We start from the raw sequence: 27180 nt of genomic DNA on the forward strand, positions 1-27180 counted from the left end.
TCACCCCGAATATACAAGTCATTTTTTTATTCAAGTACAAGTTTATTTCTCATCTGTTTGACTTTATTCAACTCTAAGATCATTGGCTCTTCTGGGTGACATAAAAGCTGACCGTCCTAGAAAGAAATGCCTTCTTGTTCCCACCTGCTAGAGTTTAATTCATGTTGGATGATATTTAAAGGAATAAGACCAACACACACTTACATTTACCAAGTGGGTTAGGCAGCTGCTTCCTAATATGCCACCGGAACAACGGAAGTGGATTGAACCATGCCTCGTTCAGGTAACCCCAGTCTCACAATGGTGCGAAACTGGAGTCAGAAGTTATTTCCAGGAAATTAGATGACTGACTTTATTGAACAAAACGCTTGTCAGAAGTGGGATTTGAACCCACGCCTCCTTTCAGAGACCAGAACACCCAATTAGGGAAGAATTTTCATCTTGAGTCTGACGCCTTGGACCGCTCAGCCATCCTGACATGCTGAGTATTAGGAAAAAAGACTGAAACGTACATGCAATCACCCCGAATATACAAGTCATTTTGTTATTCAAGTACAAGTTTATTTCTCATCTGTTTGACTTTATTCAACTCTAAGATCATTGGCTCTTCTGGGTGACATAAAAGCTGACCGTCCTAGAAAGAAATGCCTTCTTGTTCCCACCTGCTAGAGTTTAATTCATGTTGGATGATATTTAAAGAATAAGACCAACACACACTTACATTTACCAAGTGGGTTAGGCAGCTGCTTCCTAATATGCCACCGGAACAACGGAAGTGGATTGAGCCATGCCTCGTTCAGGTAACCCCAGTCTCACAATGGTGCGCAACTGGAGTCAGAAGTTATTTCCAGGAAGTGAGATGACTGACTTTATTGAACAAAATACTTGTCAGAAGTGGGATTTGAACCCACGCCTCCTTTCAGAGACCAGAACACCCAATTAGGGAAGAATTTTCATCTTGAGTCTGGCGCCTTGGACCGCTCGGCCATCCTGACATCCTGAATATTAGGAGAGAAGACTGAAAGGTACATGCAATCACCCCGAATATACAAGTCATTTTGTTATTCAAGTACAAGTTTATTTCTCATCTGTTTGACTTTATTCAACTCTAAGATCATTGGCTCTTCTGGGTGACATAAAAGCTGACCGTCCTAGAAAGAAATGCCTTCTTGTTCCCACCTGCTAGAGTTTAATTCATGTTGGATGATATTTAAAGGAATAAGACCAACACACACTTACATTTACCAAGTGGGTTAGGCAGCTGCTTCCTAATATGCCACCGGAACAACGGAAGTGGATTGAGCCATGCCTCGTTCAGGTAACCCCAGTCTCACAATGGTGCGCAACTGGAGTCAGAAGTTATTTCCAGGAAGTGAGATGACTGACTTTATTGAACAAAATTTTTGTCAGAAGTGGGATTTGAACCCACGCCTCCTTTCAGAGACCAGAACACCCAATTAGGGAAGAATTTTCATCTTGAGTCTGGCGCCTTGGACCGCTCGGCCATCCTGACATCTGAGCATTAGGAGGGAAGACTGAAAGGTACATGCAATCACCCCGAATATACAAGTCATTTTTTTATTCAAGTACAAGTTTATTTCTCATCTGTTTGACTTTATTCAACTCTAAGATCATTGGCTCTTCTGGGTGACATAAAAGCTGACCGTCCTAGAAAGAAATGCCTTCTTGTTCCCACCTGCTAGAGTTTAATTCATGTTGGATGATATTTAAAGGAATAAGACCAACACACACTTACATTTACCAAGTGGGTTAGGCAGCTGCTTCCTAATATGCCACCGGAACAACGGAAGTGGATTGAGCCATGCCTCGTTCAGGTAACCCCAGTCTCACAATGGTGCGCAACTGGAGTCAGAAGTTATTTCCAGGAAGTGAGATGACTGACTTTATTGAACAAAATACTTGTCAGAAGTGGGATTTGAACCCACACCTCCTTTGAGAGACCAGAACACCCAACTAGGGAAGAATTTTCATCTTGAGTGTGGCGCCTTGGACCGCTCGGCCATCCTGACATCCTGAGTATTAGGAGAGAAGACTGAAAGGTACATGCAATCACCCCGAATATACAAGTCATTTTGTTATTCAAGTACAAGTTTATTTCTCATCTGTTTGACTTTATTCAACTCTAAGATCATTGGCTCTTCTGGGTGACATAAAAGCTGACCGTCCTAGAAATAAATGCCTTCTTGTTCCCACCTGCTAGAGTTTAATTCATGTTGGATGATATTTAAAGGAATAAGACCAACACACACTTACATTTACCAAGTGGGTTAGGCAGCTGCTTCCTAATATGCCACCGGAACAACGGAAGTGGATTAAGCCATGCCTCGTTCAGGTAACCCCAGTCTCACAATGGTGCGCAAATGGAGTCAGAAGTTATTTCCAGGAAGTGAGATGACTGACTTTATTGAACAAAATACTTGTCAGAAGTGGGATTTGAACCCACGCCTCCTTTCAGAGACCAGAACATCCAACTAGGGAAGAATTTCCATCTTGAGTCTGGCACCTTGGACCGCTCAGCCATCCTGCCATCCTGAGTGTTAGGAGAGAAGACTGAAAGGTACATGCAATCACCCCGAATATACAAGTCATTTTGTTATTCAAGTACAAGTTTATTTCTCATCTGTTTGACTTTATTCAACTCTAAGATCATTGGCTCTTCTGGGTGACATAAATGCTGACCGTCCTAGAAAGAAATGCCTTCTTGTTCCCACCTGCTAGAGTTTAATTCATGTTGGATGATATTTAAAGGAATAAGACCAACACACACTTACATTTACCAAGTGGGTTAGGCAGCTGCTTCCTAATATGCCACCGGAACAACGGAAGTGGATTGAGCCATGCCTCGTTCAGGTAACCCCAGTCTCACAATGGTGCGCAACTGGAGTCAGAAGTTATTTCCAGGAAGTGAGATGACTGACTTTATTGAACAAAATACTTGTCAGAAGTGGGATTTGAACCCACGCCTCCTTTCAGAGACCAGAACACCCAATTAGGGAAGAATTTTCATCTTGAGTCTGGCGCCTTGGAACGCTCGGCCATCCTGACATCCTGAGTATTAGGAGAGAAGACTGAAAGGTACATGCAATCACCCCGAATATACAAGTCATTTTGTTATTCAAGTACAAGTTTATTTCTCATCTGTTTGACTTTATTCAACTCTAAGATCATTGGCTCTTCTGGGTGACATAAAAGCTGACGGTCCTAGAAAGAAATGCCTTCTTGTTCCCACCTGCTAGAGTTTAATTCATGTTGGATGATATTTAAAGGAATAAGACCAACACACACTTACATTTACCAAGTGGGTTAGGCAGCTGCTTCCTAATATGCCACCGGAACAACGGAAGTGGATTGAGCCATGCCTCGTTCAGGTAACCCCAGTCTCACAATGGTGCGCAACTGGAGTCAGAAGTTATTTCCAGGAAGTGAGATGACTGACTTTATTGAACAAAATACTTGTTAGAAGTGGGATTTGAACCCACACCTCCTTTCAGAGACCAGAACACCCAACTAGGGAAGAATTTTCATCTTGAGTCTGGCGCTTTAGACCGCTCAGCCATCCTGCCATCCTGAGTGTTAGGAGAGAAGACTGAAAGGTACATGCAATCACCCCGAATATACAAGTCATTTTGTTATTCAAGTACAAGTTTATTTCTCATCTGTTTGACTTTATTCAACTCTAAGATCATTGGCTCTTCTGGGTGACATAAAAGCTGACCGTCCTAGAAAGAAATGCCTTCTTGTTCCCACCTGCTAGAGTTTAATTCATGTTGGATGATATTTAAAGGAATCAGACCAACACACACTTACATTTACCAAGTGGGTTAGGCAGCTGCTTCCTAATATGCCACCGAAACAACGGAAGTGGATTGAGCCATGCCTCGTTCAGGTAACCCCAGTCTCACAATGGTGCGCAACTGGAGTCAGAAGTTATTTCCAGGAAGTGAGATGACTGACTTTATTGAACAAAATACTTGTCAGAAGTGGGATTTGAACCCACGCCTCCTTTCAGAAACCAGAACACCCAATTAGGGAAGAATTTTCATCTTGAGTCTGGCGCTTTAGACCGCTCAGCCATCCTGCCATCCTGAGTGTTAGGAGAGAAGACTGAAAGGTACATGCAATCACCCCGAATATACAAGTCATTTTGTTATTCAAGTACAAGTTTATTTCTCATCTGTTTGACTTTATTCAACTCTAAGATCATTGGCTCTTCTGGGTGACATAAAAGCTGACCGTCCTAGAAAGAAATGCCTTCTTGTTCCCACCTGCTAGAGTTTAATTCATGTTGGATGATATTTACAGGAATAAGACCAACACACACTTACATTTACCAAGTGGGTTAGGCAGCTGCTTCCTAATATGCCACCGGAACAACGGAAGTGGATTGAGCCATGCCTCGTTCAGGTAACCCCAGTCTCACAATGGTGCGCAACTGGAGTCAGAAGTTATTTCCAGGAAGTGAGATGACTGACTTTATTGAACAAAATACTTGTCAGAAGTGGGATTTTAACCCACGCCTCCTTTCAGAAACCAGAACACCCAATTAGGGAAGAATTTTCATCTTGAGTCTGGCGCCTTGGACCGCTCGGCCACCCTGACATCCTGAGTATTAGGAGAGAAGACTGAAAGGTACATGCAATCACCCCGAATATACAAGTCATTTTGTTATTCAAGTACAAGTTTATTTCTCATCTGTTTGACTTTATTCAACTCTAAGATCATTGGCTCTTCTGGGTGACATAAAAGCTGACCGTCCTAGAAAGAAATGCCTTCTTGTTCCCACCTGCTAGAGTTTAATTCATGTTGGATGATATTTAAAGGAATAAGACCAACACACACTTACATTTACCAAGTGGGTTAGGCAGCTGCTTCCTAATATGCCAACGGAACAACGGAAGTGGATTGAGCCATGCCTCGTTCAGGTAACCCCAGTCTCACAATGGTGCGCAACTGGAGTCAGAAGTTATTTCCAGGAAGTGAGATGACTGACTTTATTGAACAAAATACTTGTCAGAAGTGGGATTTGAACCCAAGCCTCCTTTCAGAGACCAGAACACCCAATTAGGGAAGAATTTTCATCTTGAGTCTGGCGCCTTGGACCGCTCGGCCACCCTGACATCCTGAGTATTAGGAGAGAAGACTGAAGGGTACATGCAATCACCCCGAATATACAAGTCATTTTGTTATTCAAGTACAAGTTTATTTCTCATCTGTTTGACTTTATTCAACTCTAAGATCATTGGCTCTTCTGGGTGACATAAAAGCTGACCGTCCTAGAAAGAAATGCCTTCTTGTTCCCACCTGCTAGAGTTTAATTCATGTTGGATGATATTTAAAGGAATAAGACCAACACACACTTACATTTACCAAGTGGGTTAGGCAGCTGCTTCCTAATATGCAACCGGAACAACGGAAGTGGATTGAGCCATGCCTCGTTCAGGTACCCCCAGTCTCACAATGGTGCACAACTGGAGTCAGAAGTTATTTCCAGGAAGTGAGATGACTGACTTTATTGAACAAAATACTTGTCAGAAGTGGGATTTGAACCCACGCCTCCTTTCAGAGACCAGAACACCCAACTAGGGAAGAATTTTCATCTTGAGTCTGGCGCCATGGACCGCTCGGCCATCCTGACATCCTGAGTATTAGGAGAGAAGACTGAAAGGTACATGCAATCACCCCGAATATACAAGTCATTTTGTTATTCAAGTACAAGTTTATTTCTCATCTGTTTGACTTTATTCAACTCTAAGATCATTGGCTCTTCTGGGTGACATAAAAGCTGACCGTCCTAGAAAGAAATGCCTTCTTGTTCCCACCTGCTAGAGTTTAATTCATGTTGGATGATATTTAAAGGAATAAGACCAACACACACTTACATTTACCAAGTGGGTTAGGCAGCTGCTTCCTAATATGCCAACGGAACAACGGAAGTGGATTGAGCCATGCCTCGTTCAGGTAACCCCAGTCTCACAATGGTGCGCAACTGGAGTCAGAAGTTATTTCCAGGAAGTGAGATGACTGACTTTATTGAACAAAATACTTGTCAGAAGTGGGATTTGAACCCACGCCTCCTTTCAGAAACCAGAACACCCAATTAGGGAAGAATTTTCATCTTGAGTCTGGCGCCTTGGACCGCTCGGCCACCCTGACATCCTGAGTATTAGGAGAGAAGACTGAAAGGTACATGCAATCACCCCGAATATACAAGTCATTTTGTTATTCAAGTACAAGTTTATTTCTCATCTGTTTGACTTTATTCAACTCTAAGATCATTGGCTCTTCTGGGTGACATAAAAGCTGACCGTCCTAGAAAGAAATGCCTTCTTGTTCCCACCTGCTAGAGTTTAATTCATGTTGGATAATATTTAAAGGAATAAGACCAACACACACTTACATTTACAAAGTGGGTAAGGCAGCTGCTTCCTAATATGCCACCGGAACAACGGAAGTGGATTGAGCCATGCCTCGTTCAGTTAACCCCAGTCTCACAATGGTGCGCAACTGGAGTCAGAAGTTATTTCCAGGAAGTGAGATGACTGACTTTATTGAACAAAATACTTGTCAGAAGTGGGATTTGAACCCACGCCTCCTTTCAGAGACCAGAACATCCAACTAGGGAAGAATTTCCATCTTGAGTCTGGCGCCTTGGACCGCTCGGCCATCCTGACATCCTGAGTATTAGGAGAGAAGACTGAAAGGTACATGCAATCACCCCGAATATACAAGTCATTTTGTTATTCAAGTACAAGTTTATTTCTCATCTGTTTGACTTTATTCAACTCTAAGATCATTGGCTCTTCTGGGTGACATAAAAGCTGACCGTCCTAGAAAGAAATGCCTTCTTGTTCCCACCTGCTAGAGTTTAATTCATGTTGGATGATATTTACAGGAATAAGACCAACACACACTTACATTTACCAAGTGGGTTAGGCAGCTGCTTCCTAATATGCCACCGGAACAACGGAAGTGGATTGAGCCATGCCTCGTTCAGGTAACCCCAGTCTCACAATGGTGCGCAACTGGAGTCAGAAGTTATTTCCAGGAAGTGAGATGACTGACTTTATTGAACAAAATACTTGTCAGAAGTGGGATTTTAACCCACGCCTCCTTTCAGAAACCAGAACACCCAATTAGGGAAGAATTTTCATCTTGAGTCTGGCGCCTTGGACTGCTCGGCCACCCTGACATCCTGAGTATTAGGAGAGAAGACTGAAAGGTACATGCAATCACCCCGAATATACAAGTCATTTTGTTATTCAAGTACAAGTTTATTTCTCATCTGTTTGACTTTATTCAACTCTAAGATCATTGGCTCTTCTGGGTGACATAAAAGCTGACCGTCCTAGAAAGAAATGCCTTCTTGTTCCCACCTGCTAGAGTTTAATTCATGTTGGATGATATTTAAAGGAATAAGACCAACACACACTTACATTTACCAAGTGGGTTAGGCAGCTGCTTCCTAATATGCCAACGGAACAACGGAAGTGGATTGAGCCATGCCTCGTTCAGGTAACCCCAGTCTCACAATGGTGCGCAACTGGAGTCAGAAGTTATTTCCAGGAAGTGAGATGACTGACTTTATTGAACAAAATACTTGTCAGAAGTGGGATTTGAACCCAAGCCTCCTTTCAGAGACCAGAACACCCAATTAGGGAAGAATTTTCATCTTGAGTCTGGCGCCTTGGACCGCTCGGCCACCCTGACATCCTGAGTATTAGGAGAGAAGACTGAAGGGTACATGCAATCACCCCGAATATACAAGTCATTTTGTTATTCAAGTACAAGTTTATTTCTCATCTGTTTGACTTTATTCAACTCTAAGATCATTGGCTCTTCTGGGTGACATAAAAGCTGACCGTCCTAGAAAGAAATGCCTTCTTGTTCCCACCTGCTAGAGTTTAATTCATGTTGGTTGATATTTACAGGAATAAGACCAGCACACACTTACATTTACCAAGTGGGTTAGGCAGCTGCTTCCTAATATGCCACCGGAACAACGGAAGTGGATTGAGCCATGCCTCGTTCAGGTAACCCCAGTCTCACAATGGTGCACAACTGGAGTCAGAAGTTATTTCCAGGAAGTGAGATGACTGACTTTATTGAACAAAATACTTGTCAGAAGTGGGATTTGAACCCACGCCTCCTTTCAGAGACCAGAACACCCAACTAGGGAAGAATTTTCATCTTGAGTCTGGCGCCTTGGACCGCTCGGCCATCCTGACATCCTGAGTATTAGGAGAGAAGACTGAAAGGTACATGCAATCACCCCGAATATACAAGTCATTTTGTTATTCAAGTACAAGTTTATTTCTCATCTGTTTGACTTTATTCAACTCTAAGATCATTGGCTCTTCTGGGTGACATAAAAGCTGACCGTCCTAGAAAGAAATGCCTTCTTGTTCCCACCTGCTAGAGTTTAATTCATGTTGGATGATATTTAAAGGAATAAGACCAACACACACTTACATTTACCAAGTGGGTTAGGCAGCTGCTTCCTAATATGCAACCGGAACAACGGAAGTGGATTGAGCCATGCCTCGTTCAGGTACCCCCAGTCTCACAATGGTGCACAACTGGAGTCAGAAGTTATTTCCAGGAAGTGAGATGACTGACTTTATTGAACAAAATACTTGTCAGAAGTGGGATTTGAACCCACGCCTCCTTTCAGAGACCAGAACACCCAACTAGGGAAGAATTTTCATCTTGAGTCTGGCGCCTTGGACCGCTCGGCCATCCTGACATCCTGAGTATTAGGAGAGAAGACTGAAAGGTACATGCAATCACCCCGAATATACAAGTCATTTTGTTATTCAAGTACAAGTTTATTTCTCATCTGTTTGACTTTATTCAACTCTAAGATCATTGGCTCTTCTGGGTGACATAAAAGCTGACCGTCCTAGAAAGAAATGCCTTCTTGTTCCCACCTGCTAGAGTTTAATTCATGTTGGATGATATTTAAAGGAATAAGACCAACACACACTTACATTTACCAAGTGGGTTAGGCAGCTGCTTCCTAATATGCCACCGGAACAACGGAAGTGGATTGAGCCATGCCTCGTTCAGGTAACCCCAGTCTCACAATGGTGCGCAACTGGAGTCAGAAGTTATTTCCAGGAAGTGAGATGACTGACTTTATTGAACAAAATACTTGTCAGAAGTGGGATTTGAACCCACGCCTCCTTTCAGAGACCAGAACACCCAATTAGGAAAGAATTTTCAACTTGAGTCTGGCGCCTTGGACCGCTCGGCCATCCTGACATCCTGAGTAATAGGAGAGAAGACTGAAAGGTACATGCAATCACCCCGAATATACAAGTCATTTTGTTATTCAAGTACAGGTTTATTTCTCATCTGTTTGACTTTATTCAACTCTAAGATCATTGGCTCTTCTGGGTGACATAAAAGCTGACCGTCCTAGAAAGAAATGCCTTCTTGTTCCCACCTGCTAGAGTTTAATTCATGTTGGATGATATTTAAAGGAATAAGACCAACACACACTTACATTTACCAAGTGGGTTAGGCAGCTGCTTCCTAATATGCCACCGGAACAACGGAAGTGGATTGAGCCATGCCTCGTTCAGGTAACCCCAGTCTCACAATGGTGCGCAACTGGAGTCAGAAGTTATTTCCAGGAAGTGAGATGACTGACTTTATTGAACAAAATACTTGTCAGAAGTGGGATTTGAACCCACGCCTCCTTTCAGAGACCAGAACACCCAATTAGGGAAGAATTTTCATCTTGAGTCTGGCGCCTTGGACCGCTCGGCCATCCTGACATCCTGAGTATTAGAAGAGAAGACTGAAAGGTACATGCAATCACCCCGAATATACAAGTCATTTTGTTATTCAAGTACAAGTTTATTTCTCATCTGTTTGACTTTATTCAACTCTAAGATCATTGGCTCTTCTGGGTGACATAAAAGCTGACCGTCCTAGAAAGAAATGCCTTCTTGTTCCCACCTGCTAGAGTTTAATTCATGTTGGATGATATTTAAAGGAATAAGACCAACACACACTTACATTTACCAAGTGGGTTAGGCAGCTGCTTCCTAATATGCCACCGGAACAACGGAAGTGGATTGAGCCATGCCTCGTTCAGGTAACCCCAGTCTCACAATGGTGCGCAACTGGAGTCAGAAGTTATTTCCAGGAAGTGAGATGACTGACTTTATTGAACAAAATACTTGTCAGAAGTGGGATTTGAACCCACGCCTCCTTTCAGAGACCAGAACACCCAATTAGGGAAGAATTTTCATCTTGAGTCTGGCGCCTTGGACCGCTCGGCCATCCTGACATCCTGAGTATTAGGAGAGAAGACTGAAAGGTACATGCAATCACCCCGAATATACAAGTCATTTTGTTATTCAAGTACAAGTTTATTTCTCATCTGTTTGACTTTATTCAACTCTAAGATCATTGGCTCTTCTGGGTGACATAAAAGCTGACCGTCCTAGAAAGAAATGCCTTCTTATTCCCACCTGCTAGAGTTTAATTCATGTTGGATGATATTTAAAGGAATAAGACCAACACACACTTACATTTACCAAGTGGGTTAGGCAGCTGCTTCCTAATATGCCACCGGAACAACGGAAGTGGATTGAGCCATGCCTCGTTCAGGTAACCCCAGTCTCACAATGGTGCGCAACTGGAGTCAGAAGTTATTTCCAGGAAGTGAGAAGTCTGACTTTATTGAACAAAATACTTGTCAGAAGTGGGATTTGAACCCGCGCCTCCTTTCAGAGACCAGAACATCCAACTAGGGAAGAATTTTCATCTTGAGTCTGGCGCCTTGGACCGCTCGGCCATCCTGACATCCTGAGTATTAGGAGAGAAGACTGAAAGGTACATGCAATCACCCCGAATATACAAGTCATTTTGTTATTCAAGTACAAGTTTATTTCTCATCTGTTTGACTTTATTCAACTCTAAGATCATTGGCTCTTCTGGGTGACATAAAAGCTGACCGTCCTAGAAAGAAATGCCTTCTTGTTCCCACCTGCTAGAGTTTAATTCATGTTGGATGATATTTAAAGGAATAAGACCAACACACACTTACATTTACCAAGTGGGTTAGGCAGCTGATTCCTAATATGCCACCGGAACAACGGAAGTGGATTGAGCCATGCCTCGTTCAGGTAACCCCAGTCTCACAATGGTGCGCAACTGGAGTCAGAAGTTATTTCCAGGAAGTGAGATGACTGACTTTATTGAACAAAATACTTGTCAGAAGTGGGATTTGAACCCACTCCTCCTTTCAGAGACCAGAACATCCAACTAGGGAAGAATTTCCATCTTGAGTCTGGCGCCTCGGCCATCCTGACATCCTGAGTATTAGGAGAGAAAACTGAAAGGTACATGCAATCACCCCGAATATACAAGTCATTTTGTTATTCAAGTACAAGTTTATTTCTCATCTGTTTGACTTTATTCAACTCTAAGATCATTGGCTCTTCTGGGTGACATAAAAGCTGACCGTCCTAGAAAGAAATGCCTTCTTGTTCCCACCTGCTAGAGTTTAATTCATGTTGGATGATATTTAAAGGAATAAGACCAACACACACTTACATTTACCAAGTGGGTTAGGCAGCTGCTTCCTAATATGCCACCGGAACAACGGAAGTGGATTGAGCCATGCCTCGTTCAGGTAACCCCAGTCTCACAATGGTGCGCAACTGGAGTCAGAAGTTATTTCCAGGAAGTGAGATGACTGACTTTATTGAACAAAATACTTGTCAGAAGTGGGATTTGAACCCACGCCTCCTTTCAGAGACCAGAACACCCAATTAGGGAAGAATTTTCATCTTGAGTCTGGCGCCTTGGACCGCTCGGCCATCCTGACATCCTGAGTATTAGGAGAGAAGACTGAAAGGTACATGCAATCACCCCGAATATACAAGTCATTTTGTTATTCAAGTACAAGTTTATTTCTCATCTGTTTGACTTTATTCAACTCTAAGATCATTGGCTCTTCTGGGTGACATAAAAGCTGACCGTCCTAGAAAGAAATGCCTTCTTATTCCCACCTGCTAGAGTTTAATTCATGTTGGATGATATTTAAAGGAATAAGACCAACACACACTTACATTTACCAAGTGGGTTAGGCAGCTGCTTCCTAATATGCCACCGGAACAACGGAAGTGGATTGAGCCATGCCTCGTTCAGGTAACCCCAGTCTCACAATGGTGCGCAACTGGAGTCAGAAGTTATTTCCAGGAAGTGAGATGTCTGACTTTATTGAACAAAATACTTGTCAGAAGTGGGATTTGAACCCGCGCCTCCTTTCAGAGACCAGAACATCCAACTAGGGAAGAATTTTCATCTTGAGTCTGGCGCCTTGGACCGCTCGGCCATCCTGACATCCTGAGTATTAGGAGAGAAGACTGAAAGGTACATGCAATCACCCCGAATATACAAGTCATTTTGTTATTCAAGTACAAGTTTATTTCTCATCTGTTTGACTTTATTCAACTCTAAGATCATTGGCTCTTCTGGGTGACATAAAAGCTGACCGTCCTAGAAAGAAATGCCTTCTTGTTCCCACCTGCTAGAGTTTAATTCATGTTGGATGATATTTAAAGGAATAAGACCAACACACACTTACATTTACCAAGTGGGTTAGGCAGCTGATTCCTAATATGCCACCGGAACAACGGAAGTGGATTGAGCCATGCCTCGTTCAGGTAACCCCAGTCTCACAATGGTGCGCAACTGGAGTCAGAAGTTATTTCCAGGAAGTGAGATGACTGACTTTATTGAACAAAATACTTGTCAGAAGTGGGATTTGAACCCACTCCTCCTTTCAGAGACCAGAACATCCAACTAGGGAAGAATTTTCATCTTGAGTCTGGTGCCTTGGAACGCTCGGCCATTCTGACATCCTGAGTATTAGGAGAGAAGACTGAAAGGTACATGCAATCACCCCGAATATACAAGTCATTTTGTTATTCAAGTACAAGTTTATTTCTCATCTGTTTGACTTTATTCAACTCTAAGATCATTGGCTCTTCTGGGTGACATAAAAGCTGACCGACCTAGAAAGAAATGCCTTCTTGTTCCCACCTGCTAGAGTTTAATTCATGTTGGATGATATTTAAAGGAATAAGACCAACACACACTTACATTTACCAAGTGGGTTAGGCAGCTGCTTCCTAATATGCCACCGGAACAACGGAAGTGGATTGAGCCATGCCTCGTTCAGGTACCCCCAGTCTCACAATGGTGCGCAACTGGAGTCAGAAGTTATTTCCAGGAAGTGAGATGACTGACTTTATTGAACAAAATACTTGTCAGAAGTGGGATTTGAACCCACGCCTCCTTTCAGAGACCAGAACACCCAACTAGGGAAGAATTTTCATCTTGAGTCTGGCGCCTTGGACCGCTCAGCCATCCTGACATCCTGAGTATTAGGAGAGAAGACTGAAAGGTACATGCAATCACCCCGAATATACAAGTCATTTTGTTATTCAAGTACAAGTTTATTTCTCATCTGTTTGACTTTATTCAACTCTAAGATCATTGGCTCTTCTGGGTGACATAAAAGCTGACCGTCCTAGAAAGAAATGCCTTCTTGTTCCCACCTGCTAGAGTTTAATTCATGTTGGATGATATTTAAAGGAATAAGACCAACACACACTTACATTTACCAAGTGGGTTAGGCAGCTGCTTCCTAATATGCAACCGGAACAACGGAAGTGGATTGAGCCATGCCTCGTTCAGGTACCCCCAGTCTCACAATGGTGCACAACTGGAGTCAGAAGTTATTTCCAGGAAGTGAGATGACTGACTTTATTGAACAAAATACTTGTCAGAAGTGGGATTTGAACCCACGCCTCCTTTCAGAGACCAGAACACCCAACTAGGGAAGAATTTTCATCTTGAGTCTGGCACCTTGGACTGCTCGGCCATCCTGACATCCTGAGTATTAGGAGAGAAGACTGAAAGGTACATGCAATCACCCCGAATATACAAGTCATTTTGTTATTCAAGTACAAGTTTATTTCTCATCTGTTTGACTTTATTCAACTCTAAGATCATTGGCTCTTCTGGGTGACATAAAAGCTGACCGTCCTAGAAAGAAATGCCTTCTTGTTCCCACCTGCTAGAGTTTAATTCATGTTGGATGATATTTAAAGGAATAAGACCAACACACACTTACATTTACCAAGTGGGTTAGGCAGCTGCTTCCTAATATGCAACCGGAACAACGGAAGTGGATTGAGCCATGCCTCGTTCAGGTACCCCCAGTCTCACAATGGTGCACAACTGGAGTCAGAAGTTATTTCCAGGAAGTGAGATGACTGACTTTATTGAACAAAATACTTGTCAGAAGTGGGATTTGAACCCACGCCTCGTTTCAGAGACCAGAACACCCAACTAGGGAAGAATTTTCATCTTGAATCTGGCACCTTGGACTGCTCGGCCATCCTGACATCCTGAGTATTAGGAGAGAAGACTGAAAGGTACATGCAATCACCCCGAATATACAAGTCATTTTGTTATTCAAGTACAAGTTTATTTCTCATCTGTTTGACTTTATTCAACTCTAAGATCATTGGCTCTTCTGGGTGACATAAAAGCTGACCGTCCTAGAAAGAAATGCCTTCTTGTTCCCACCTGCTAGAGTTTAATTCATGTTAGATGATATTTAAAGGAATAAGACCAACACACACTTACATTTACCAAGTGGGTTAGGCAGCTGCTTCCTAATATGCCACCGGAACAACGGAAGTGGATTGAGCCATGCCTCGTTCAGGTACCCCCAGTTTCACAATGGTGCGCAACTGGAGTCAGAAGTTATTTCCAGGAAGTGAGATGACTGACTTTATTGAACAAAATACTTGTCAGAAGTGGGATTTGAACCCACGCCTCCTTTCAGAGACCAGAACACACAACTAGGGAAGAATTTTCATCTTGAGTCTGGCGCCTTGGACCGCTCGGCCATCCTGACATCCTGAGTATTAGGAGAGAAGACTGAAAGGTACATGCAATCACCCCGAATATACAAGTCATTTTGTTATTCAAGTACAAGTTTATTTCTCATCTGTTTGACTTTATTCAACTCTAAGATCATTGGCTCTTCTGGGTGACATAAAAGCTGACCGACCTAGAATGAAATGCCTTCTTGTTCCCACCTGCTAGAGTTTAATTCATGTTGGATGATATTTAAAGGAATAAGACCAACACACACTTACATTTACCAAGTGGGTTAGGCAGCTGCTTCCTAATATGCCACCGGAACAACGGAAGTGGATTGAGCCATGCCTCGTTCAGGTACCCCCAGTCTCACAATGGTGCGCAACTGGAGTCAGAAGTTATTTCCAGGAAGTGAGATGACTGACTTTATTGAACAAAATACTTGTCAGAAGTGGGATTTGAACCCACGCCTCCATTCAGAGACCAGAACACCCAACTAGGGAAGAATTTTCATCTTGAGTCTGGCGCCTTGGACCGCTCGGCTATCCTGACATCCTGAGTATTAGGAGAGAAGACTGAAAGGTACATGCAATCACCCCGATTATACAAGTCATTTTGTTATTCAAGTACAAGTTTATTTCTCATCTGTTTGACTTTATTCAACTCTAAGATCATTGGCTCTTCTGGGTGACATAAAAGCTGACCGTCCTAGAAAGAAATGCCTTCTTGTTCCCACCTGCTAGAGTTTAATTCATGTTGGATGATATTTAAAGGAATAAGACCAACACACACTTACATTTACCAAGTGGGTTAGGCAGCTGCTTCCTAATATGCCACCGGAACAACGGAAGTGGATTGAGCCATGCCTCGTTCAGGTACCCCCAGTCTCACAATGGTGCGCAACTGGAGTCAGAAGTTATTTCCAGGAAGTGAGATGACTGACTTTATTGAACAAAATACTTGTCAGAAGTGGGATTTGAACCCACGCCTCCTTTCAGAGACCAGAACACACAACTAGGGAAGAATTTTCATCTTGAGTCTGGCGCCTTGGACCGCTCGGCCATCCTGACATCCTGAGTATTAGGAGAGAAGACTGAAAGGTACATGCAATCACCCCGAATATACAAGTCATTTTGTTATTCAAGTACAAGTTTATTTCTCATCTGTTTGACTTTATTCAACTCTAAGATCATTGGCTCTTCTGGGTGACATAAAAGCTGACCGTCCTAGAAAGAAATGCCTTCTTGTTCCCACCTGCTAGAGTTTAATTCATGTTGGATGATATTTAAAGGAATAAGACCAACACACACTTACATTTACCAAGTGGGTTAGGCAGCTGCTTCCTAATATGCCACCGGGACAACGGAAGTGGATTGAGCCATGCCTCGTTCAGGTAACCCCAGTCTCACAATGGTGCGCAACTGGAGTCAGAAGTTATTTCCAGGAAGTGAGATGACTGACTTTATTGAACAAAATACTTGTCAGAAGTGGGATTTGAACCCACGCCTCCATTCAGAGACCAGAACACCCAACTAGGGAAGAATTTTCATCTTGAGTCTGGTGCCTTGGAACGCTCGGCCATCCTGACATCCTGAGTATTAGGAGAGAAGACTGAAAGGTACATGCAATCACCCCGAATATACAAGTCATTTTGTTATTCAAGTACAAGTTTATTTCTCATCTGTTTGACTTTATTCAACTCTAAGATCATTGGCTCCTCTGGGTGACATAAAAGCTGACCATCCTAGAAAGAAATGCCTTCTTGTTCCCACCTGCTAGAGTTTTATTCATGTTGGATGATATTTACAGGAATAAGACCAGCACACACTTACATTTACCAATTGGGTTTGAAACCACGCCTCCTTTCAGAGACCAGAACACCCAACTAGGGAAGAATTTTCATCTTGAGTCTGGTGCCTTGGAACGCTCGGCCATTCTGACATCCTGAGTATTAGGAGAGAAGACTGAAAGGTACATGCAATCACCCCGAATATACAAGTCATTTTGTTATTCAAGTACAAGTTTATTTCTCATCTGTTTGACTTTATTCAACTCTAAGATCATTGGCTCTTCTGGGTGACATAAAAGCTGACCGACCTAGAAAGAAATGCCTTCTTGTTCCCACCTGCTAGAGTTTAATTCATGTTGGATGATATTTAAAGGAATAAGACCAACACACACTTACATTTACCAAGTGGGTTAGGCAGCTGCTTCCTAATATGCCACCGGAACAACGGAAGTGGATTGAGCCATGCCTCGTTCATTTACCCCCAGTCTCACAATGGTGCGCAACTGGAGTCAGAAGTTATTTCCAGGAAGTGAGATGACTGACTTTATTGAACAAAATACTTGTCAGAAGTGGGATTTGAACCCATGCCTCCTTTCAGAGACCAGAACACCCAACTAGGGAAGAATTTTCATCTTGAGTCTGGCGCCTTGGACCGCTCGGCCATCCTGACATCCTGAGTATTAGGAGAGAAGACTGAAAGGTACATGCAATCACCCCGAATATACAAGTCATTTTGTTATTCAAGTACAAGTTTATTTCTCATCTGTTTGACTTTATTCAACTCTAAGATCATTGGCTCTTCTGGGTGACATAAAAGCTGACCGTCCTAGAAAGAAATGCCTTCTTGTTCCCACCTGCTAGAGTTTAATTCATGTTGGATGATATTTAAAGGAATAAGACCAACACACACTTACATTTACCAAGTGGGTTAGGCAGCTGCTTCCTAATATGCCACCGGAACAACGGAGGTGGATTGAGCCATGCCTCGTTCAGGTACCCCCAGTCTCACAATGGTGCGCAACTGGAGTCAGAAGTTATTTCCAGGAAGTGAGATGACTGACTTTATTGAACAAAATACTTGTCAGAAGTGGGATTTGCACCCACGCCTCCTTTCAGAGACCAGAACACCCAACTAGGGAAGAATTTTCATCTTGAGTCTGGCGCCTTGGACCGCTCGGCCATCCTGACATCCTGAGTGTTAGGAGAGAAGACTGAAAGGTACATGCAATTACCCCGAATATACAAGTCATTTTGTTATTCAAGTACAAGTTTATTTCTCATCTGTTTGACTTTATTCAACTCTAAGATCATTGGCTCTTCTGGGTGACATAAAAGCTGACCGTCCTAGAAAGAAATGCCTTCTTGTTCCCACCTGCTAGAGTTTAATTCATGTTGGATGATATTTAAAGGAATAAGACCAACACACACTTACATTTACCAAGTGGGTTAGGCAGCTGCTTCCTAATATGCAACCGGAACAACGGAAGTGGATTGAGCCATGCCTCGTTCAGGTACCCCCAGTCTCACAATGGTGCACAACTGGAGTCAGAAGTTATTTCCAGGAAGTGAGATGACTGACTTTATTGAACAAAATACTTGTCAGAAGTGGGATTTGAACCCACGCCTCCTTTCAGAGACCAGAACACCCAACTAGGGAAGAATTTTCATCTTGAGTCTGGCACCTTGGACTGCTTGGCCATCTTGACATCCTGAGTATTAGGAGAGAAGACTGAAAGGTACATGCAATCACCCCGAATATACAAGTCATTTTGTTATTCAAGTACAAGTTTATTTCTCATCTGTTTGACTTTATTCAACTCTAAGATCATTGGCTCTTCTGGGTGACATAAAAGCTGACCGTCCTAGAAAGAAATGCCTTCTTGTTCCCACCTGCTAGAGTTTAATTCATGTTGGATGATATTTAAAGGAATAAGACCAACACACACTTACATTTACCAAGTGGGTTAGGCAGCTGCTTCCTAATATGCAACCGGAACAACGGAAGTGGATTGAGCCATGCCTCGTTCAGGTACCCCCAGTCTCACAATGGTGCACAACTGGAGTCAGAAGTTATTTCCAGGAAGTGAGATGACTGACTTTATTGAACAAAATACTTGTCAGAAGTGGGATTTGAACCCACGCCTCCTTTCAGAGACCAGAACACCCAACTAGGGAAGAATTTTCATCTTGAGTCTGGCACCTTGGACTGCTCGGCCATCCTGACATCCTGAGTATTAGGAGAGAAGACTGAAAGGTACATGCAATCACCCCGAATATACAAGTCATTTTGTTATTCAAGTACAAGTTTATTTCTCATCTGTTTGACTTTATTCAACTCTAAGATCATTGGCTCTTCTGGGTGACATAAAAGCTGACCGTCCTAGAAAGAAATGCCTTCTTGTTCCCACCTGCTAGAGTTTAATTCATGTTAGATGATATTTAAAGGAATAAGACCAACACACACTTACATTTACCAAGTGGGTTAGGCAGCTGCTTCCTAATATGCCACCGGAACAACGGAAGTGGATTGAGCCATGCCTCGTTCAGGTACCCCCAGTCTCACAATGGTGCGCAACTGGAGTCAGAAGTTATTTCCAGGAAGTGAGATGACTGACTTTATTGAACAAAATACTTGTCAGAAGTGGGATTTGAACCCACACCTCCTTTCAGAGACCAGAACACACAACTAGGGAAGAATTTTCATCTTGAGTCTGGCGCCTTGGACCGCTCAGCCATCCTGACATCCTGAGTATTAGGAGAGAAGACTGAAAGGTACATGCAATCACCCCGAATATACAAGTCATTTTGTTATTCAAGTACAAGTTTATTTCTCATCTGTTTGACTTTATTCAACTCTAAGATCATTGGCTCTTCTGGGTGACATAAAAGCTGACCGTCCTAGAAAGAAATGCCTTCTTGTTCCCACCTGCTAGAGTTTAATTCATGTTGGATGATATTTAAAGGAATAAGACCAACACACACTTACATTTACCAAGTGGGTTAGGCAGCTGCTTCCTAATATGCCACCGGAACAACGGAAGTGGATTGAGCCATGACTCGTTCAGGTACCCCCAGTCTCACAATGGTGCACAACTGGATTCATAAGTTATTTCCAGGAAGTGAGATGACTGACTTTATTGAACAAAATACTTGTCAGAAGTGGGAATTGAACCCACGGCTCCTTTCAGAGACCAGAACACCCAACTAGGGAAGAATTTTCATCTTGAGTCTGGTGTCTTGGACCGCTCGGCCATCCTGACATCCTGAGTATTAGGAGAGAAGACTGAAAGGTACATGCAATCACCCCGAATATACAAGTCATTTTGTTATTCAAGTACAAGTTTATTTCTCATCTGTTTGACTTTATTCAACTCTAAGATCATTGGCTCTTCTGGGTGACATAAAAGCTGACCGACCTAGAAAGAAATGCCTTCTTGTTCCCACCTGCTAGAGTTTAATTCATGTTGGATGATATTTAAAGGAATAAGAGCAACACACACTTACATTTACCAAGTGGGTTAGGCAGCTGCTTCCTAATATGCCACCGGAACAACGGAAGTGGATTGAGCCATGCCTCGTTCAGGTACCCCCAGTCTCACAATGGTGCGCAACTGGAGTCAGAAGTTATTTCCAGGAAGTGAGATGACTGACTTTATTGAACAAAATACTTGTCAGAAGTGGGATTTGAACCCACGGCTCCTTTCAGAGACCAGAACACCCAATTAGGGAAGAATTTTCATCTTGAGTCTGGCGCCTTGGACCGCTCAGCCATCCTGACATCCTGAGTATTAGGAGAGAAGACTGGAAGGTACATGCAATCACCCCGAATATACAAGTCATTTTGTTATTCAAGTACAAGTTTATTTCTCATCTGTTTGACTTTATTCAACTCTAAGATCATTGGCTCTTCTGGGTGACATAAAAGCTGACCGTCCTAGAAAGAAATGCCTTCTTGTTCCCACCTGCTAGAGTTTAATTCATGTTGGATGATATTTAAAGGAATAAGACCAACACACACTTACATTTACCAAGTGGGTTAGGCAGCTGCTTCCTAATATGCCACCGGAACAACGGAAGTGGATTGAGCCATGCCTCGTTCAGGTAACCCCAGTCTCACAATGGTGCGCAACTGGAGTCAGAAGTTATTTCCAGAAAGTGAGATGACTGACTTTATTGAACAAAATACTTGTCAGAAGTGGGATTTGAACCCACGCCTCCTTTCAGAGACTAGAACACCCAACTAGGGAAGAATTTTTATCTTGAGTCTGGCGACTTGGACCGCTCGGCCATCCTGACATCCTGAGTATTAGGAGAGCAGACTGAAAGGTACATGCAATCACCACGAATATACAAGTCATTTTGTTATTCAAGTACAAGTTTATTTCTCATCTGTTTGACTTTATTCAACTCTAAGATCATTGGCTCTTCTGGGTGACATAAAAGCTGACCGTCCAAGAAAGAAATGCCTTCTTGTTCCCACCTGCTAGAGTTTAATTCCTGTTGGATGATATTTACAGGAATAAGACCAGCACACACTTACATTTACCAAGTGGGTTAGGCAGCTGCTTCCTAATATGCCACCGGAACAACGGAAGTGGATTGAGCCATGACTCGTTCAGGTATCCCCAGTCTCACAATGGTGCGCAACTGGAGTCAGAAGTTATTTCCAGGAAGTGAGATGACTGACTTTATTGAACAAAATACTTGTCAGAAGTGGGATTTGAACCCACACCTCCTTTCAGAGACCAGAACACCCAACTAGGGAAGAATTTTCATCTTGAGTCTGGCGCCTTAGACCGCTCGGCCATCCTGACATCCTGAGTATTAGGAGAGAAGACTGAAAGGTACATGCAATCACCCCGAATATACAAGTCATTTTGTTATTCAAGTACAAGTTTATTTCTCATCTGTTTGACTTTATTCAACTCTAAGATCATTGGCTCTTCTGGGTGACATAAAAGCTGACCGTCCTAGAAAGAAATGCCTTCTTGTTCCCACCTGCTAGAGTTTAATTCATGTTGGATGATATTTAAAGGAATAAGACCAACACACACTTACATTTACCAAGTGGGTTAGGCACCTGCTTCCTAATATGCCACCGGAACAACGGAAGTGGATTGAGCCATGCCTCGTTCAGGTACCCCCAGTCTCACAATGATGCACAACTGGATTCATAAGTTATTTCCAGGAAGTGAGATGACTGACTTTATTGAACAAAATACTTGTCAGAAGTGGGATTTGAACCCACGGCTCCTTTCAGAGACCAGAACACACAACTAGGGAAGAATTTTCATCTTGAGTCTGGCGCCTTGGACCGCTCGGCCATCCTGACATCCTGAGTATTAGGAGAGAAGACTGAAAGGTACATGCAATCACCCCGAATATACAAGTCATTTTGTTATTCAAGTACAAGTTTATTTCTCATCTGTTTGACTTTATTCAACTCTAAGATCATTGGCTCTTCTGGGTGACATAAAAGCTGACCGTCCTAGAAAGAAATGCCTTCTTGTTCCCACCTGCTAGAGTTTAATTCATGTTGGATGATATTTAAAGGAATAAGACCAACACACACTTACATTTACCAAGTGGGTTAGGCAGCTGCTTCCTAATATGCAACCGGAACAACGGAAGTGGATTGAGCCATGCCTCGTTCAGGTACCCCCAGTCTCACAATGGTGCACAACTGGAGTCAGAAGTTATTTCCAGGAAGTGAGATGACTGACTTTATTGAACAAAATACTTGTCAGAAGTGGGATTTGAACCCACGGCTCCATTCAGAGACCAGAACACCCAACTAGGGAAGAATTTTCATCTTGAGTCTGGCGCCTTGGACCGCTCGGCCATCCTGACATCCTGAGTGTTAGGAGAGAAGACTGAAAGGTAAATGCAATCACCCCGAATATACAAGTCATTTTGTTATTCAAGTACAAGTTTATTTCTCATCTGTTTGACTTTATTCAACTCTAAGATCATTGGCTCTTCTGGGTGACATTAAAGCTGACCGTCCTAGAAAGAAATGCCTTCTTGTTCCCACCTGCTAGAGTTTAATTCATGTTGGATGATATTTAAAGGAATAAGACCAACACACACTTACATTTACCAAGTGGGTTAGGCAGCTGCTTCCTAATATGCCACCGGGACAACGGAAGTGGATTGAGCCATGCCTCGTTCAGGTACCCCCAGTCTCACAATGGTGCACAACTGGAGTCAGAAGTTATTTCCAGGTAGTGAGATGACTGACTTTATTGAACAAAATACTTGTCAGAAGTGGGATTTGAACCCACGCCTCCTTTCAGAGCCCAGAACACCCAACTAGGGAAGAATTTTCATCTTGAGTCTGGTGCCTTAGACCGCTCGGCCATCCTGACATCCTGGGTATTAGGAGAGAAGACTGAAAGGTACATGCAATCACCCCGAATATACAAGTCATTTTGTCATTCAAGTACAAGTTTATTTCTCATCTGCTTGACTTTATTCAACTCTAAGATCATTGGCTCTTCTGAGTGACATAAAAGCTGACTGTCCTAGAAAGAAATGCCTTCTTGTTCCCACCTGCTAGAGTTTAATTCATGTTGGATGATATTTACAGGAATAAGACCAGCACACACTTACATTTACCAAGTGGGTTAGGCAGCTGCTTCCTAAATGTTGGATGATATTTAAAGGAATAAGACCAACACACACTTACATTTACCAAGTGGGTTAGGCAGCTGCTTCCTAATATGCCACCGGAACAACGGAAGTGGATTGAGCCATGCCTCGTTCAGTTAACCCCAGTCTCACAATGGTGCGCAACTGGAGTCAGAAGTTATTTCCAGGAAGTGAGATGACTGACTTTATTGAACAAAATACTTGTCAGAAGTGGGATTTGAACCCACGCCTCTTTTCAGAGACCAGAACACCCAATTAGGGAAGAATTTTCATCTTGAGTCTGGTGCCTTGGACCGCTCGGCCATCCTGACATCCTGAGTATTAGGAGAGAAGACTGAAAGGTACATGCAATCACCCCGAATATACAAGTCATTTTGTTATTCAAGTACAAGTTTATTTCTCATCTGTTTGACTTTATTCAACTCTAAGATCATTGGCTCTTCTGGGTGACATAAAAGCTGACCGTCCTAGAAAGAAATGCCTTCTTGTTCCCACCTGCTAGAGTTTAATTCATGTTGGATGATATTTAAAGGAATAAGACCAACACACACTTACATTTACCAAGTGGGTTAGGCAGCTGCTTCCTAATATGCCACCGGAACAACGGAAGTGGATTGAGCCATGCCTCGTTCAGGTAACCCCAGTCTCACAATGGTGCGCAACTGGAGTCAGAAGTTATTTCCAGGAAGTGAGATGACTGACTTTATTGAACAAAATACTGGTCAGAAGTGGGATTTGAACCTACGCCTCCTTTCAGAGACCAGAACACCCAACTAGGGAAGAATTTCCAGCTTGAGTCTGGCGCCTTAGACCGCTCTGCCATTCTGACATCCTGAGTGTTAGGAGAGAAGACTGAAAGGTACATGCAATCACCCCGAATATACAAGTCATTTTTTTATTCAAGTACAAGTTTATTTCTCATCTGTTTGACTTTATTCAACTCTAAGATCATTGGCTCTTCTGGGTGACATAAAAGCTGACCGTCCTAGAAAGAAATGCCTTCTTGTTCCCACCTGCTAGAGTTTAATTCATGTTGGATGATATTTAAAGGAATAAGACCAACACACACTTACATTTACCAAGTGGGTTAGGCAGCTGCTTCCTAATATGCCACCGGAACAACGGAAGTGGATTGAGCCATGCCTCGTTCAGGTAACCCCAGTCTCACAATGGTGCGCAACTGGAGTCAGAAGTTATTTCCAGGAAGTGAGATGACTGACTTTATTGAACAAAATACTGGTCTGAAGTGGGATTTGAACCCACGCCTCCTTTCAGAGACCAGAACACCCAATTAGGGAAGAATTTTCATCTTGAGTCTGGTGCCTTAGACCGCTCGGCCATCCTGACATCCTGAGTATTAGGAGAGAAGACTGAAAGGTACATGCAATCACCCCGAATATACAAGTCATTTTGTTATTCAAGTACAAGTTTATTTCTCATCTGTTTGATTTTATTCAACTCTAAGATCATTGGCTCTTCTGGGTGACATAAAAGCTGACCGTCCTAGAAAGAAATGCCTTCTTGTTCCCACCTGCTAGAGTTTAATTCATGTTGGATAATATTTAAAGAATAAGACCAACACACACTTACATTTACCAAGTGGGTTAGGCAGCTGCTTCCTAATATGCCACCGGAACAACGGAAGTGGATTGAGCCATGCCTCGTTCAGGTAACCCCAGTCTCACAATGGTGCGCAACTGGAGTCAGAAGTTATTTCCAGGAAGTGAGATGACTGACTTTATTGAACAAAATACTGGTCAGAAGTGGGATTTGAACCTACGCCTCCTTTCAGAGACCAGAACACCCAACTAGGGAATAATTTTCAGCTTGAGTCTGGCGCCTTGGACCACTCGGCCATCCTGACATCCTGAGTATTAGGAGAGAAGACTGAAAGGTACATGCAATCACCCCGAATATACAAGTCATTTTGTTATTCAAGTACAAGTTTATTTCTCATCTGTTTGACTTTATTCAACTCTAAGATCATTGGCTCTTCTGGGTGACATAAAAGCTGACCGTCCTAGAAAGAAATGCCTTCTTGTTCCCACCTGCTAGAGTTTAATTCATGTTGGATGATATTTAAAGGAATAAGACCAACACACACTTACATTTACCAAGTGGGTTAGGCAGCTGCTTCCTAATATGCCACCGGAACAACGGAAGTGGATTGAGCCATGCCTCGTTCAGGTAACCCCAGTCTCACAATGGTGCGCAACTGGAGTCAGAAGTTATTTCCAGGAAGTGAGATGACTGACTTTATTGAACAAAATACTGGTCAGAAGTGGGATTTGAACCTACGCCTCCTTTCAGAGACCAGAACACCCAACTAGGGAAGAATTTTCAGCTTGAGTCTGGCGCCTTAGACCGCTCTGCCATTCTGACATCCTGAGTGTTAGGAGAGAAGACTGAAAGGTACATGCAATCACCCCGAATATACAAGTCATTTTTTTATTCAAGTACAAGTTTATTTCTCATCTGTTTGACTTTATTCAACTCTAAGATCATTGGCTCTTCTGGGTGACATAAAAGCTGACCGTCCTAGAAAGAAATGCCTTCTTGTTCCCACCTGCTAGAGTTTAATTCATGTTGGATGATATTTAAAGGAATAAGACCAACACACACTTACATTTACCAAGTGGGTTAGGCAGCTGCTTCCTAATATGCCACCGAAACAACGGAAGTGGATTGAGCCATGCCTCGTTCAGGTAACCCCAGTCTCACAATGGTGCGCAACTGGAGTCAGAAGTTATTTCCAGGAAGTGAGATGACTGACTTTATTGAACAAAATACTGGTCTGAAGTGGGATTTGAACCCACGCCTCCTTTCAGAGACCAGAACACCCAATTAGGGAAGAATTTTCATCTTGAGTCTGGCGCCTTAGACCGCTCGGCCATCCTGACATCCTGAGTATTAGGAGAGAAGACTGAAAGGTACATGCAATCACCCCGAATATACAAGTCATTTTGTTATTCAAGTACAAGTTTATTTCTCATCTGTTTGACTTTATTCAACTCTAAGATCATTGGCTCTTCTGGGTGACATAAAAGCTGACCGTCCTAGAAAGAAATGCCTTCTTGTTCCCACCTGCTAGAGTTTAATTCATGTTGGATGATATTTAAAGGAATAAGACCAACACACACTTACATTTACCAAGTGGGTTAGGCAGCTGCTTCCTAATATGCCACCGGAACAACGGAAGTGGATTGAGCCATGCCTCGTTCAGGTAACCCCAGTCTCACAATGGTGCGCAACTGGAGTCAGAAGTTATTTCCAGGAAATTAGATGACTGACTTTATTGAACAAAACGCTTGTCAGAAGTGGGATTTGAATCCACGCCTCCTTTCAGAGACCAGAACACCCAATTAGGAAAGAATTTTCATCTTGAGTCTGGCGCCTTGGACCGCTCGGCCATCTTGACATCCTGAGTATTAGGAGAGAAGACTGAAACGTACATGCAATCACCCCGAATATACAAGTCATTTTGTTATTCAAGTACAAGTTTATTTCTCATCTGTTTGACTTTATTCAACTCTAAGATCATTGGCTCTTCTGGGTGACATAAAAGCTGACCGTCCTAGAAAGAAATGCCTTCTTGTTCCCACCTGCTAGAGTTTAATTCATGTTGGATGATATTTAAAGGAATAAGACCAACACACACTTACATTTACCAAGTGGGTTAGGCAGCTGCTTCCTAATATGCCACCGGAACAACGGAAGTGGATTGAGCCATGCCTCGTTCAGGTAACCCCAGTCTCACAATGGTGCGCAACTGGAGTCAGAAGTTATTTCCAGGAAGTGAGATG

General features: G+C 42.8%; 37 non-coding genes across 37 annotated transcripts; all 37 read right to left on the reverse strand.

The window, feature by feature from the left end:
• Positions 1 to 369: 369 nt before the first annotated feature.
• TRNAL-CAA (transfer RNA leucine (anticodon CAA)) lies at positions 370 to 478 on the reverse strand. Its single transcript has 2 exons — positions 441 to 478; positions 370 to 415 (listed from the first exon to the last, which is right to left on the reverse strand). It is a non-coding gene; the product is annotated as a tRNA-Leu (tRNA).
• A 408-nt stretch (positions 479 to 886) lies between these two features.
• TRNAL-CAA (transfer RNA leucine (anticodon CAA)) lies at positions 887 to 995 on the reverse strand. Its single transcript has 2 exons — positions 958 to 995; positions 887 to 932 (listed from the first exon to the last, which is right to left on the reverse strand). It is a non-coding gene; the product is annotated as a tRNA-Leu (tRNA).
• A 409-nt stretch (positions 996 to 1404) lies between these two features.
• On the reverse strand, positions 1405 to 1513 carry TRNAL-CAA (transfer RNA leucine (anticodon CAA)). Its single transcript has 2 exons — positions 1476 to 1513; positions 1405 to 1450 (listed from the first exon to the last, which is right to left on the reverse strand). It is a non-coding gene; the product is annotated as a tRNA-Leu (tRNA).
• A 1444-nt stretch (positions 1514 to 2957) lies between these two features.
• Positions 2958 to 3066, reverse strand: TRNAL-CAA (transfer RNA leucine (anticodon CAA)). The gene is made up of 2 exons: positions 3029 to 3066; positions 2958 to 3003 (listed from the first exon to the last, which is right to left on the reverse strand). It is a non-coding gene; the product is annotated as a tRNA-Leu (tRNA).
• Positions 3067 to 3993: 927 nt separating this feature from the next.
• Positions 3994 to 4102, reverse strand: TRNAL-CAA (transfer RNA leucine (anticodon CAA)). The gene is made up of 2 exons: positions 4065 to 4102; positions 3994 to 4039 (listed from the first exon to the last, which is right to left on the reverse strand). It is a non-coding gene; the product is annotated as a tRNA-Leu (tRNA).
• A 409-nt stretch (positions 4103 to 4511) lies between these two features.
• On the reverse strand, positions 4512 to 4620 carry TRNAL-CAA (transfer RNA leucine (anticodon CAA)). The gene is made up of 2 exons: positions 4583 to 4620; positions 4512 to 4557 (listed from the first exon to the last, which is right to left on the reverse strand). It is a non-coding gene; the product is annotated as a tRNA-Leu (tRNA).
• Positions 4621 to 5547: 927 nt separating this feature from the next.
• Positions 5548 to 5656, reverse strand: TRNAL-CAA (transfer RNA leucine (anticodon CAA)). The gene is made up of 2 exons: positions 5619 to 5656; positions 5548 to 5593 (listed from the first exon to the last, which is right to left on the reverse strand). It is a non-coding gene; the product is annotated as a tRNA-Leu (tRNA).
• A 409-nt stretch (positions 5657 to 6065) lies between these two features.
• On the reverse strand, positions 6066 to 6174 carry TRNAL-CAA (transfer RNA leucine (anticodon CAA)). Its single transcript has 2 exons — positions 6137 to 6174; positions 6066 to 6111 (listed from the first exon to the last, which is right to left on the reverse strand). It is a non-coding gene; the product is annotated as a tRNA-Leu (tRNA).
• A 409-nt stretch (positions 6175 to 6583) lies between these two features.
• On the reverse strand, positions 6584 to 6692 carry TRNAL-CAA (transfer RNA leucine (anticodon CAA)). The gene is made up of 2 exons: positions 6655 to 6692; positions 6584 to 6629 (listed from the first exon to the last, which is right to left on the reverse strand). It is a non-coding gene; the product is annotated as a tRNA-Leu (tRNA).
• A 1445-nt stretch (positions 6693 to 8137) lies between these two features.
• TRNAL-CAA (transfer RNA leucine (anticodon CAA)) lies at positions 8138 to 8246 on the reverse strand. The gene is made up of 2 exons: positions 8209 to 8246; positions 8138 to 8183 (listed from the first exon to the last, which is right to left on the reverse strand). It is a non-coding gene; the product is annotated as a tRNA-Leu (tRNA).
• A 409-nt stretch (positions 8247 to 8655) lies between these two features.
• Positions 8656 to 8764, reverse strand: TRNAL-CAA (transfer RNA leucine (anticodon CAA)). Its single transcript has 2 exons — positions 8727 to 8764; positions 8656 to 8701 (listed from the first exon to the last, which is right to left on the reverse strand). It is a non-coding gene; the product is annotated as a tRNA-Leu (tRNA).
• Positions 8765 to 9173: 409 nt separating this feature from the next.
• TRNAL-CAA (transfer RNA leucine (anticodon CAA)) lies at positions 9174 to 9282 on the reverse strand. Its single transcript has 2 exons — positions 9245 to 9282; positions 9174 to 9219 (listed from the first exon to the last, which is right to left on the reverse strand). It is a non-coding gene; the product is annotated as a tRNA-Leu (tRNA).
• Positions 9283 to 9691: 409 nt separating this feature from the next.
• TRNAL-CAA (transfer RNA leucine (anticodon CAA)) lies at positions 9692 to 9800 on the reverse strand. Its single transcript has 2 exons — positions 9763 to 9800; positions 9692 to 9737 (listed from the first exon to the last, which is right to left on the reverse strand). It is a non-coding gene; the product is annotated as a tRNA-Leu (tRNA).
• A 409-nt stretch (positions 9801 to 10209) lies between these two features.
• TRNAL-CAA (transfer RNA leucine (anticodon CAA)) lies at positions 10210 to 10318 on the reverse strand. The gene is made up of 2 exons: positions 10281 to 10318; positions 10210 to 10255 (listed from the first exon to the last, which is right to left on the reverse strand). It is a non-coding gene; the product is annotated as a tRNA-Leu (tRNA).
• A 409-nt stretch (positions 10319 to 10727) lies between these two features.
• On the reverse strand, positions 10728 to 10836 carry TRNAL-CAA (transfer RNA leucine (anticodon CAA)). The gene is made up of 2 exons: positions 10799 to 10836; positions 10728 to 10773 (listed from the first exon to the last, which is right to left on the reverse strand). It is a non-coding gene; the product is annotated as a tRNA-Leu (tRNA).
• Positions 10837 to 11754: 918 nt separating this feature from the next.
• TRNAL-CAA (transfer RNA leucine (anticodon CAA)) lies at positions 11755 to 11863 on the reverse strand. Its single transcript has 2 exons — positions 11826 to 11863; positions 11755 to 11800 (listed from the first exon to the last, which is right to left on the reverse strand). It is a non-coding gene; the product is annotated as a tRNA-Leu (tRNA).
• Positions 11864 to 12272: 409 nt separating this feature from the next.
• On the reverse strand, positions 12273 to 12381 carry TRNAL-CAA (transfer RNA leucine (anticodon CAA)). Its single transcript has 2 exons — positions 12344 to 12381; positions 12273 to 12318 (listed from the first exon to the last, which is right to left on the reverse strand). It is a non-coding gene; the product is annotated as a tRNA-Leu (tRNA).
• Positions 12382 to 13308: 927 nt separating this feature from the next.
• On the reverse strand, positions 13309 to 13417 carry TRNAL-CAA (transfer RNA leucine (anticodon CAA)). The gene is made up of 2 exons: positions 13380 to 13417; positions 13309 to 13354 (listed from the first exon to the last, which is right to left on the reverse strand). It is a non-coding gene; the product is annotated as a tRNA-Leu (tRNA).
• Positions 13418 to 13826: 409 nt separating this feature from the next.
• TRNAL-CAA (transfer RNA leucine (anticodon CAA)) lies at positions 13827 to 13935 on the reverse strand. The gene is made up of 2 exons: positions 13898 to 13935; positions 13827 to 13872 (listed from the first exon to the last, which is right to left on the reverse strand). It is a non-coding gene; the product is annotated as a tRNA-Leu (tRNA).
• A 927-nt stretch (positions 13936 to 14862) lies between these two features.
• Positions 14863 to 14971, reverse strand: TRNAL-CAA (transfer RNA leucine (anticodon CAA)). Its single transcript has 2 exons — positions 14934 to 14971; positions 14863 to 14908 (listed from the first exon to the last, which is right to left on the reverse strand). It is a non-coding gene; the product is annotated as a tRNA-Leu (tRNA).
• A 409-nt stretch (positions 14972 to 15380) lies between these two features.
• TRNAL-CAA (transfer RNA leucine (anticodon CAA)) lies at positions 15381 to 15489 on the reverse strand. Its single transcript has 2 exons — positions 15452 to 15489; positions 15381 to 15426 (listed from the first exon to the last, which is right to left on the reverse strand). It is a non-coding gene; the product is annotated as a tRNA-Leu (tRNA).
• A 409-nt stretch (positions 15490 to 15898) lies between these two features.
• Positions 15899 to 16007, reverse strand: TRNAL-CAA (transfer RNA leucine (anticodon CAA)). The gene is made up of 2 exons: positions 15970 to 16007; positions 15899 to 15944 (listed from the first exon to the last, which is right to left on the reverse strand). It is a non-coding gene; the product is annotated as a tRNA-Leu (tRNA).
• Positions 16008 to 16416: 409 nt separating this feature from the next.
• On the reverse strand, positions 16417 to 16525 carry TRNAL-CAA (transfer RNA leucine (anticodon CAA)). The gene is made up of 2 exons: positions 16488 to 16525; positions 16417 to 16462 (listed from the first exon to the last, which is right to left on the reverse strand). It is a non-coding gene; the product is annotated as a tRNA-Leu (tRNA).
• Positions 16526 to 17287: 762 nt separating this feature from the next.
• TRNAL-CAA (transfer RNA leucine (anticodon CAA)) lies at positions 17288 to 17396 on the reverse strand. Its single transcript has 2 exons — positions 17359 to 17396; positions 17288 to 17333 (listed from the first exon to the last, which is right to left on the reverse strand). It is a non-coding gene; the product is annotated as a tRNA-Leu (tRNA).
• Positions 17397 to 17805: 409 nt separating this feature from the next.
• On the reverse strand, positions 17806 to 17914 carry TRNAL-CAA (transfer RNA leucine (anticodon CAA)). The gene is made up of 2 exons: positions 17877 to 17914; positions 17806 to 17851 (listed from the first exon to the last, which is right to left on the reverse strand). It is a non-coding gene; the product is annotated as a tRNA-Leu (tRNA).
• Positions 17915 to 18841: 927 nt separating this feature from the next.
• Positions 18842 to 18950, reverse strand: TRNAL-CAA (transfer RNA leucine (anticodon CAA)). The gene is made up of 2 exons: positions 18913 to 18950; positions 18842 to 18887 (listed from the first exon to the last, which is right to left on the reverse strand). It is a non-coding gene; the product is annotated as a tRNA-Leu (tRNA).
• Positions 18951 to 19359: 409 nt separating this feature from the next.
• On the reverse strand, positions 19360 to 19468 carry TRNAL-CAA (transfer RNA leucine (anticodon CAA)). The gene is made up of 2 exons: positions 19431 to 19468; positions 19360 to 19405 (listed from the first exon to the last, which is right to left on the reverse strand). It is a non-coding gene; the product is annotated as a tRNA-Leu (tRNA).
• A 409-nt stretch (positions 19469 to 19877) lies between these two features.
• TRNAL-CAA (transfer RNA leucine (anticodon CAA)) lies at positions 19878 to 19986 on the reverse strand. The gene is made up of 2 exons: positions 19949 to 19986; positions 19878 to 19923 (listed from the first exon to the last, which is right to left on the reverse strand). It is a non-coding gene; the product is annotated as a tRNA-Leu (tRNA).
• Positions 19987 to 20395: 409 nt separating this feature from the next.
• TRNAL-CAA (transfer RNA leucine (anticodon CAA)) lies at positions 20396 to 20504 on the reverse strand. Its single transcript has 2 exons — positions 20467 to 20504; positions 20396 to 20441 (listed from the first exon to the last, which is right to left on the reverse strand). It is a non-coding gene; the product is annotated as a tRNA-Leu (tRNA).
• A 927-nt stretch (positions 20505 to 21431) lies between these two features.
• TRNAL-CAA (transfer RNA leucine (anticodon CAA)) lies at positions 21432 to 21540 on the reverse strand. Its single transcript has 2 exons — positions 21503 to 21540; positions 21432 to 21477 (listed from the first exon to the last, which is right to left on the reverse strand). It is a non-coding gene; the product is annotated as a tRNA-Leu (tRNA).
• Positions 21541 to 21949: 409 nt separating this feature from the next.
• On the reverse strand, positions 21950 to 22058 carry TRNAL-CAA (transfer RNA leucine (anticodon CAA)). Its single transcript has 2 exons — positions 22021 to 22058; positions 21950 to 21995 (listed from the first exon to the last, which is right to left on the reverse strand). It is a non-coding gene; the product is annotated as a tRNA-Leu (tRNA).
• Positions 22059 to 22467: 409 nt separating this feature from the next.
• On the reverse strand, positions 22468 to 22576 carry TRNAL-CAA (transfer RNA leucine (anticodon CAA)). The gene is made up of 2 exons: positions 22539 to 22576; positions 22468 to 22513 (listed from the first exon to the last, which is right to left on the reverse strand). It is a non-coding gene; the product is annotated as a tRNA-Leu (tRNA).
• A 409-nt stretch (positions 22577 to 22985) lies between these two features.
• Positions 22986 to 23094, reverse strand: TRNAL-CAA (transfer RNA leucine (anticodon CAA)). The gene is made up of 2 exons: positions 23057 to 23094; positions 22986 to 23031 (listed from the first exon to the last, which is right to left on the reverse strand). It is a non-coding gene; the product is annotated as a tRNA-Leu (tRNA).
• A 485-nt stretch (positions 23095 to 23579) lies between these two features.
• On the reverse strand, positions 23580 to 23688 carry TRNAL-CAA (transfer RNA leucine (anticodon CAA)). The gene is made up of 2 exons: positions 23651 to 23688; positions 23580 to 23625 (listed from the first exon to the last, which is right to left on the reverse strand). It is a non-coding gene; the product is annotated as a tRNA-Leu (tRNA).
• Positions 23689 to 24615: 927 nt separating this feature from the next.
• Positions 24616 to 24724, reverse strand: TRNAL-CAA (transfer RNA leucine (anticodon CAA)). The gene is made up of 2 exons: positions 24687 to 24724; positions 24616 to 24661 (listed from the first exon to the last, which is right to left on the reverse strand). It is a non-coding gene; the product is annotated as a tRNA-Leu (tRNA).
• A 408-nt stretch (positions 24725 to 25132) lies between these two features.
• Positions 25133 to 25241, reverse strand: TRNAL-CAA (transfer RNA leucine (anticodon CAA)). The gene is made up of 2 exons: positions 25204 to 25241; positions 25133 to 25178 (listed from the first exon to the last, which is right to left on the reverse strand). It is a non-coding gene; the product is annotated as a tRNA-Leu (tRNA).
• Positions 25242 to 26168: 927 nt separating this feature from the next.
• TRNAL-CAA (transfer RNA leucine (anticodon CAA)) lies at positions 26169 to 26277 on the reverse strand. The gene is made up of 2 exons: positions 26240 to 26277; positions 26169 to 26214 (listed from the first exon to the last, which is right to left on the reverse strand). It is a non-coding gene; the product is annotated as a tRNA-Leu (tRNA).
• Positions 26278 to 27180: the final 903 nt, after the last annotated feature.

Source organism: Rhinoderma darwinii, chromosome 4, assembly GCF_050947455.1.
Source record: "Rhinoderma darwinii isolate aRhiDar2 chromosome 4, aRhiDar2.hap1, whole genome shotgun sequence".
NCBI classification, from domain to species: domain Eukaryota; kingdom Metazoa; phylum Chordata; class Amphibia; order Anura; family Rhinodermatidae; genus Rhinoderma; species Rhinoderma darwinii.